At 41.8% G+C, this 9417-nt stretch overlaps 1 long non-coding RNA gene across 1 annotated transcript; it reads right to left on the reverse strand.

Annotated features, from left to right (window-relative positions):
• Window positions 1-506: 506 nt before the first annotated feature.
• LOC121629338 lies at window positions 507-5629 on the reverse strand. Its single transcript, XR_006008361.1, has 3 exons — window positions 5518-5629; window positions 4990-4995; window positions 507-517 (listed from the first exon to the last, which is right to left on the reverse strand). It is a non-coding gene; the product is annotated as an uncharacterized LOC121629338 (long non-coding RNA).
• Between the last annotated feature and the right edge of the window lie 3788 nt (window positions 5630-9417).

Consider the following 9417-nt stretch of genomic DNA (forward strand, 5'->3'; position numbering starts at 1 on the left):
CCCACAGATGACTTCAGCTGAAATACAGGACTCTGAAACGTGGTGTGGATATTTCAAGATGCACATGAAAGAGGCACTTGAAGAAAAATGGGCTGCATGGTCGAGTCACCAGAAGAAAGCCTTTACTATGCCAATGCCAAAAAAAATCACGCTTAAAACATGCCAAACAGCACAAAGACAAGCCTCAAAACTTCTGGAACAAAATCATTTGGAGTGATGAGACCAAAATTGAACTTTTTGTCCACAACCATAAACGTTATGTTTGGAGAGGAGTCAACAAGGCCTATGATGAAAGGTTCACCATTCCTACTGTGAAACATGGAGGTGGATCGCTGATGTTTTGGGGATGTGTGAGCTACAAAGGCATGGGAAACTTGGTCAAAATTAATGGCAAGATGAATGCAGCATGTTATCAAAAAATACTAGAGGATAATTTGCACTCAGCCCGGAAGCTGCACATGGGACGTACTTAGATTTTCCAACATGATAATGATCCAAAACACAAAGCCAAGTTGACCTGTCATTGGCAACAGCGGAATAAAGTGAAGGTTCTGGAGTGGCCATCTCGGTCTTCTGACCTCAATATCATTGAGCCACCCTGGGGAGATCTCAAGAGTGCAGTTCACACAAGACAGCCCAAGAATTTACAGGAACTGTAACATGGTATTAAAAACTGGGGTATGGAAACTTTTGATCAGGGCCATTCGTGTCGATTCTGTTGTCATTATGATTTAAAAAGAGTAAACACAGTTGTTTGATGATAAATGGCTTCACCCAAGCACTAAGCATGAGTGAAAGAAAAGTGTTTGTGGTGTCATTCATATTCTCTGAAAAATGGCCTGTAAACCTATGAGCACAACCGTACAATGAGACTGGACTTGGACTCGCAATTTGAGACTCATGAACAATTTTTATTTGTAAACTTTTCTTAATGATATTTCTGCTCTCCAAACACACACACACACACACACACACAAAAAAAAAACAAACAAACATGGGAACACTGTGAGCACACTTGTTGTTGTGGTAAACTTTAGTACAAGGGAAAAATAAAAAAGCAGCAAACTACAATCTTTGTGGCAAAAAAGTAAATGTATGAAATACAGGACGCTGGACCCCCTTCATCCACCTTAAGCCATTGGTACCAGATGCCTCATAGGTGGGATGTGATGAATAAATATGCATTTCATTCAATGTACCTTTCAAGTACCTACACATGATACACCATTGAAAAGCTTTGCTTTGGTTTAACTTGGTTTACTCTTCAGACAGTCAAAGAAATGTTGGCCAAGAAATAGGAGGAACGAGAAAGAGTGAAAATGGAAGTACAGCAAGCTGTGGCAGTAAGTATAACACCTGACGTGGACATCTGTGAGAATGGAGGCTTACTTGGCTTTTACTACACTTCATTAATGAAAATATGCAGTTGCGTACATCTGTGTTTGGAGTGCAACACTTTCCACAAAGCCACACTGCTGACAATTTGGCACAAGTCAAAAGAGTCATGATGGATGACTGGGCCATAACTAATAAACTGTCCTCTGATTCATGCAGCACCAAACATGATTTCATCTACAAGAAGTCTCTAAATTCAGCATTCACTTGGCATTGCACATAGTCTTAATTTAAAGGTTGAATGATTAGTTTTTTTTTTCCTTAAAATAATTTAAAATATTCTCATTTGCTACGAGGGATAAAAGGAAGCTTCTCTATAAACAATCTGTCTCCTACATCAACAATGTCTTTGTCAAGTTTTTCTCCTTCAAAATAAGAGGTCCATGCCGGAATAACTTCGGTGCACTGTGTAGCACTTTCCTACTTCCTGGTTCCTTATCCAATCATATGCAACTCCCCACGGTTGCCAAACAACAAGGCAACGTCTAGTATTTTATGTCGGCAAAAGAGCAGCAGCCTGCAGGTATGGACGCTAGTAAAAGAAGCGGACCAGAAATAGTTTCAGAAAAACATAAAAAGCCCCGGCATCCTGCTAAAAAAAGCAAACGACCAAAAACGCAATAAAACGAGGATCAATAGTGGAGATCTTTTGAAAGGTGGAGAAGTCTGAGCTGGCAACGCCGGAGCCAATTCAGTTATTGAGGTCCAGAGATACCTGACAGAGAGCAACAATGCAAGACCCCAGGATCCTTGAAAATACTAGGAACACCACAGGCACACTTACCCACACCTCTTCAGCTGTCTCTACAGTTTTTATATACACTAGCCAGTGGCATGTGAGCGGGTGCTCTGAAAAGATGGAAAACTTGTATCAAAAAACGTAATTGCCTGAATGCCAAAACAATGGAAAAACTAATTTTCTTGAATAAAAATGTACATGAAAAAACCCTCCCTGCCTCCAATAAAGTACATATGCAACATCACATTCACAACACTTTCACTTTGTATTTTCACATTATGACATACGTTCACATTATTTATTCTTTGCATGTTTTAAAGATATCAAATTTTAAACTTAGGTTAAGATATAAATACTACAATATGAAACTCAATGTGCCACAACGCTTCACGAAGCCTCATTTACTCATTACTGGTCAGTTCATTTTGTCAGGGTTGAGGCGTGGATGAGGCCCTAAATGCAAGCTGATGAAGAGACAGGAGGAGTGGTGCAGAAGTTAAGGTTTTAATAACCCAAAACTAAACCAGACTACACGGACTAAACTAAACGAGATAAGAAGCTCACAATGAACTGGCAGAGAATAATTGAAACCCAGTAGTATATATACACACAGGTGAACTTACTAGGAACAGGTGAAGCAATTTAGGTAATTAAACCAGGTGCACAAACAAACATGAAGCAGAAAGCAAAATAGAATACAAAAATAAAACAGGAAAACAGAACTAACATGACAGGACACACAAAGTTAAATTAAGACCAAAGAAAACATGAAACCCATTGTAAAAACACAGTTTAACTGGGTCTTTTTTTATCAGGAACAATACAGCTGTTGCTGCTTTAGTAATGTTTGAAATATGTATTTGACCTGTGAAAATCAAATAAAGTTATTACAACCTGAACAACAAGTACTATATAAAACATTATAATAAATAGACAAGGCAAATTACAGTCAGTGCAAAATATGTTTATGGTTGTAGTGCAAAAAAAGAAGACTGAGTTAGCTTATGGTCTAGTTAAAGCAGGGTTTTACGGGTGAGGCGAGAGGTGTACATGTTTGGCAGGGAGGCACCAACAATCTTCTCAGCAGCTCTCGCGATGCATTGGAGGGTCTTCCTGCAGGAAGTGGAGCTAGTAATGCCACATGGTAATGCCGCTGGTCAGTACACTCCTGATGGTGTAGAGTTTCTGGTTGGCTTTTTTGGCCAGTTGGTGTTGATGGTCCAGGAGAGGTCCTCTGTGACCTGCACACCCAGAAACTTGATGCTGTTCACTCTCTCTACCATAGCACCATTGATGGTCAGAGGTGCATGCAGGAGGCGCATTCTCCTGAGATCCACAACAATCTCCTTCTTCTTCTCCATGTTTAGAGAGAGATTGTTGTGTTCACACCACAGGGCCAGGTGGTTCACCTCACTCCTGTAGTCTGTCTCATCGTTGTTGCTGATGAAACCGACCGCAGTCATGTCATCTGCAAACTTGATGAGAAGGTTGGAGCTGTGCAACAGTGTGCAGTCGTGGATCAACAGAGCGAAGAGGAGGGGGCTCAGCATACATCCTTGAGGGGCCTCGTGTTCAGTGTGGTGATGCTGGATGTGTTCCTGCCAAACCGAACTGCCTGTGGTCTTCTGGTTAGGAAGTCCAGCAGCCAGTTGCACAGTGAGGTGTTAATTCCCAGCTGGTCTAGTTTCAGAATGAACTGTTGGGGGATGATTGTGTTGAATGCCCAACTAAAGTCTATGAACAGCATTCTGACGAAAGAGTCTTTTGTGTCCAGATGTGTGAGGGCTGTGTGGAGGGCAGTGGTGATGGCATTGTTGGTCAAGTGGCTGGACCAATATGTAAACTGGAAGGGGTCCAGGAAGGGTGGGAGCATAGACTTTATGTGTTTCAACACTAGCCATTCGAAGTACTTCATAAGAATTGCAGTGAGGGCTATCAGACGGTAGTCGTTTAAACAGGAGGGCGACGACTCCTTTGGGACAGGGATAATGGTGGTGGTTTTGAGGCACTTGGGGACAACAGCCTGGCTCAGCAAGATGTTGAAGATGTCCATGAAGATTTCTGTGAGCTCCCATGAGGCTCTGTGTGTCTCTGCTGATATTGAAGTGATGAGCTATCCTCCTTGAGTACTGCTTCTTTGCCTCTCTGATGCTGGGTGATGGGTTGGCCCTTGCTGTACTCTGGCCATCCTCATCCCCTGCTCTGAAGGCAGCGTTCCGAGCCTTCAGCAGCCTGTGGACCTTCCCTGTCAGCCATGGTTTCTGATACTGTTACATCATCAATGCACTTGGTGATGTAGCCAGTAATGACATCTGGGTACACAGAGGAGGTCTGTGTGGTTGTAGGTGGCACCCTGTTTAAACACACTGCAGTCTGTGGTGTTAAAACATTCCTTAAGTAACTCCAGGGACCCTTACAGCCACAAACGTACCTCTTTGAAACTGGTTTGGTGACTTTAACCAGTGGTCTGTATGCTGGCATTAGAATGACAGTGATGTGCAAAGAGGCAAGATGAGAAAGGCATCAGGATGGGCTGTCTGCTGCTCAGTGATTTGTTGATACAGTTCATTTAAAGCCTCACTCCTGTTGTTTCCACTGCTGCTCGGGGGAAAGTAAACAGCAACAAGCAGTATAGCTGTAAACTTCCTCGGAAGGTAGAATGGTCGGCACTTGTTGACCGTAAACTCCACTGAAAGTGAGCAGTGTTTGCAGACCACAGCAGCATCACGACACCAAGCATCATTGATATAATCATGTGTCTTCCCTTCCTCAGTGAGAACTCTGCCCAACAGCAGGTTAGCCGCTCGAGCAGAATGGCATGGTCTGTGATGTTGTTGTTGTTGCTATTGTTACACAGCACTCTCTCGCAGCCTTCTGAATTGTGCGTAGAAGACAGTGGCGGCTGATGATAATTTTTTTTAGGGGGGCGCAAATTTTCTTGGAAAGTTGACACTTAAAACTTAGCCACTTTAATTTCAATACAGTTACAGAGTTAGGAAGAAAAGAAAAACGAAGTCTGTGTATGGCTTGTCCACAACGTTTCGGTGGTGCCGACACTTTCAAACAGCAGACAAGGGAAGCAGAAAAAGGCGTTACTCACGGCGCAACCGGCAAGCCAACTCCGTTTTTCAGAGTAAGAGCGGGAAAAAGCCCGGGTATAAGCTCTTCCGCGGTCGCCGCTTTGTTGCTGTACTTGCAGATCAGGCTGGTCAGCCCCGAGCTCCTTTATCCTCTTTTGCTCCTCGAGAGAACATCTTGAAAATGGGTGCTCTTGTAAATATTTTACAGAATTAATTCGCTCGGGTATTCTGGTTCCACTTTCACATGCCATCTTTCTAATCGTACGCTACTACAGACTCGTCTCCAACTCACTCTGCTACTACGGATGTACGTCACACTGGCTTAAAATACAGGAGTGTATAATTGACCATGACATTGTCCAAACACACTGAAGCAACATAATTCAACTATTCTAATTGGCTGACGATGAAAAGTGGGTGTATCCGGGGCGCACCGAGCTGCGCCACAAGCAGATTTTTAACGAACCAATCAAAACGCAGCCTCCAGTGACATTTTAGTCAAAAGTTTGAGGCTGACAATAGGGATTCATTTGACCGGCGCCCCCGCAACCAGGAAGTGTTGTTCAATGAAAAATCATTAAAAAGAAACACTGTGTAATGCGCTTAACATGCACAAAAAGCTAAAAAAAATACATTATTTTACACATATCTTCATCCAAAATTATTCCTAACAGTTTGTTTTTTTTAATTGTGTAGTAACCAGGAATATGGACTCTTTGTAGGTGAGGGCGGCGCCCCAGTGCCCCCTGCTGGCCAGCCGCCACTGGTAGAAGATGTAAATAGTCCAGTTTATTGTCCAAAGAACATATGTTGCCCAGCACGATCATGGGAATAGCTGTCTTGTGTGGGCTAGCTGCTATCCTAGCTTGGATACCCTTTGTGTTTGCTCCACTTCTTCTCAAGCCACTGTGTTGCCTCCACTTTGGGCAAGGTGCAGGGCTTGGGGCTGGTGATGGAGCAGGCCTCTGGAGCAGACTGCAGTCTCGTAGAGTTTAACTTGCAAGAAGTGGTTCTGTCAAAATTGAGCAGAAACTCACAACTGTATGTGCGCTGGAAGACGGGCAGACACAACCAAAATGTACCAAAACACTGCGACTCACATGACGAAGAGCAGAAAAACACTCTCACTCAGGTTAGAGAAGCCGCAGCGTGTGCATGCGCCACCATCTTGAGACACATAAGGGAGCGTGTCGTTGGATGCGTCTCTTAGATATTTTATATTTTAGGAGCATATTTACTAATCTGAATAAATTTCCATGATCATCTATGGGTTTTCTGAATTTATTAAAGCAACAAAATGGTTCAATTTCAAGCTACAGTTCAGTGCTGGTAGATAAGGGGAGAGTATAGATTTGTTTGGATTTTACTATGCAGTGATCTAACTAGACCAGACAGCAGTCATCACATGACATATTATTACATGAACATCTCAGGTAGATGGTTATGCCAAAGTTAAATAAATCAACAATCGGGTTGGAGTTAGCTAACTAATTAGGCTTTTAGGTACACTATGACCTAAAGAACAAAGTGCCAGCACACAATGTACTGATAATTACATACGATACGAAGCCATTAACTTATTATTTAGCCAAATTTCTGTTTATTTCAATAGTTTTGAAACAGAGAGGACAAAATGATGAAGCAACACATTCCAGCACTAAGAAGAAATCTGCAGTGCAGTGTTTGAGCTTTCTATAAGTCTTCTCCACCTTTTCTCCTGCAACATGCAGCTCACACCTACACACACTCCCATGGTTTCCTTTCCAATCGTTTTTTTGTTTTTGTTTTTTTTTTTTATATATTATTGTTGCATCGTTTGGCCCCATCACTACAAGGACACCAAGAGCAAATTACCAATAAATAAATCATTAAAAAAAAAAAAAGTGATGTAACCATGTGGCAGCTGCTGTCTCTGAACTCCTGGCAGCGTTTTTCTCACTTTGACCTCAGATTTCTTATTACAGAGTTAACTTGACTGGAGCCTCTCACTTCTCAAATCCTACAGGAGAGGACAAACTAAGAGGAGAGAGAGATGTGGTGAGGGCAGGGCAGTTGGTGGGGGGGAGGGGCTTTGGTGATCGATTCAGATGTTCATAGTGAATTGGATGTGAAAGTGTCCACAGAGATTGAAAAAGAGAGAGACAGAGGAAGGCAGAGCTGGAGCTGATTGCCTCCCCCACCTCTTGACTTTCTCTAGATGTGATGCTTCTTCTTCAGCTCCACCAGAGGATAATGTGCGATGAATACTAGATAAGCTGGCTTACATTCCCTGCAAAACTTTCTCTCCCTGCCTTATGTCACCCGTGTTGTGGTGAAACATTTCTCAAACATCTGTAGTTGTTTTTCAGGAACGTGGAGCACAGCAAAGCACTCCCAAAAGCTTGATCACTGAGGCCATTTTTGGCCTATGGCTGGCAATACATAACAAAGCAATCAATAGCCACCTAACCATTACATTGATAGATAAGGAGTCCAAATTAAAAGAGACCTTAACACTAATGAGGGAGAAAGTAAGAGACAGACACAGAGCTGTTTTGCCTTCTCCATCGATTAGTCACAACCAGTGTTTCCAGCTTATATGCATATAGACAAACTGAATAAGAGGAAGCAGTCAGGAAGGAGGATGAGTATGGGGTTGTGAGGGGTAAAGATTTATTTTGTAAATACATTGGACTTGTGCTGGAAGACGGGGATGGCTGGACTTTAATGAAACTGTCAGGCCATGCAGAAACCTGATGAGGTTCCCCAAACGCTACATTAACGGTAGCCCCTGAGCCACCTTCTCACGCCAAATATAATTACAGCATCATTACTAGCATCGCCTGCATCCCTGCTGGACACACTAAACCCCTCTCACCCATCATCCTCTGCTTTCCCAACTCCTTGATCCAACTCTCCACCCCCTTATAATCACACTGGGTCTCTGCATTGCGGCAAGAAAAGGAAAAAAAAAAAAAAAAGCAATTGATGGTCTCATTAGTTTTCCCATGTCCTTCCTGTAGTGCCATTTTCACATGAAATGGAAGGAGAGAGACAACAAACAAACTGCTGCATAAGGAAGACGGAGGTATGGGGTTGCAGGGGAGTGGGGGAAGAAATGACACAAAATTGAAGCTAAGAGATTTTGTTTGTTGACTTAATGTTTGGGATGTCCTTGAGTCAAATTGTGATATTCAGCAAATCAATAATGCATAATGCAAAAGAGAACATTTGATCTTTATTACCTCTTGATGTGCTGCGAAGGCTGAGAGAGAGAAAGTTTGATATCACAGCTTAACATTTTCTAAAGCAGGCTGTGATGGTAGAGATCAACAAAGATGAAGAGTCTTCTCAGCTTCCTCCTGTTTAAATGGCATCTCTAAGCTACGGCTGTTGTGTAGCTACCAAATATCATCCCAGTCCTCCACCTAAAACTCCATAAACTTTTTTTAAAGTCAGGACATGTTAAAGAGAGACACTTTTGTGTGTGATTTAATTCCAAATTATTCTGCATATGCTGTTTTTTTTCCCTGCGATGGACTGGTGAGCTGTTCAGGGTTTACGTTGCCTCTCACCTGGTAGCTGCTGGGAATTTCTCCAGCCCTGTTAGCCTGCATTGGAATAACCAGGTAAAGAAAATCTATTCTTTTTCAAACATAATAAAGAAACAATGCAGCATATGCATGAATACATACAAGCATACACACATAGATACAAATACTTCATTCTTACATATTTACTTACTGTAAATGTATGCACAAAATTAATTAAAGAAAAAAATGGATGGAGGCTGTTTTTCTTCATTTTCCTTAAATAATCAATCTGAATGACAATAAATCTTTTATTGTCAAAATTTATATTAGGTTATCTGGATTTTGTTGAACACAACTACTAATGATGAAAACTTTCTTTCCAACTACTAAAAATCCAGTTTTCCAGATGCTTCTGCATAAGAGTTTCAAATCATTAAACAGCTTGTAAAAACTAAAAATGTTCACTTGTCTTTTTTTTTTTAACATTAAAAACTGAGACGTGTGGTGGCTGAGAAATGCAAAACACATTCATATTTAAAAAAACACATTAACAAATTTAAACTAGTTCTAAACACTCTCCAAAAAAGACCCAGTTACATCACATCGTCACCATTTACTGAATCCATCAAAACCAATAATAAAGCAGAAAAATAACTACTTCTTCTCCAGTCCCCCCACCTCTCCTCAGGCC

Source organism: Melanotaenia boesemani, chromosome 18 (genome assembly GCF_017639745.1).
Source record: "Melanotaenia boesemani isolate fMelBoe1 chromosome 18, fMelBoe1.pri, whole genome shotgun sequence".
NCBI lineage: Eukaryota > Metazoa > Chordata > Actinopteri > Atheriniformes > Melanotaeniidae > Melanotaenia > Melanotaenia boesemani.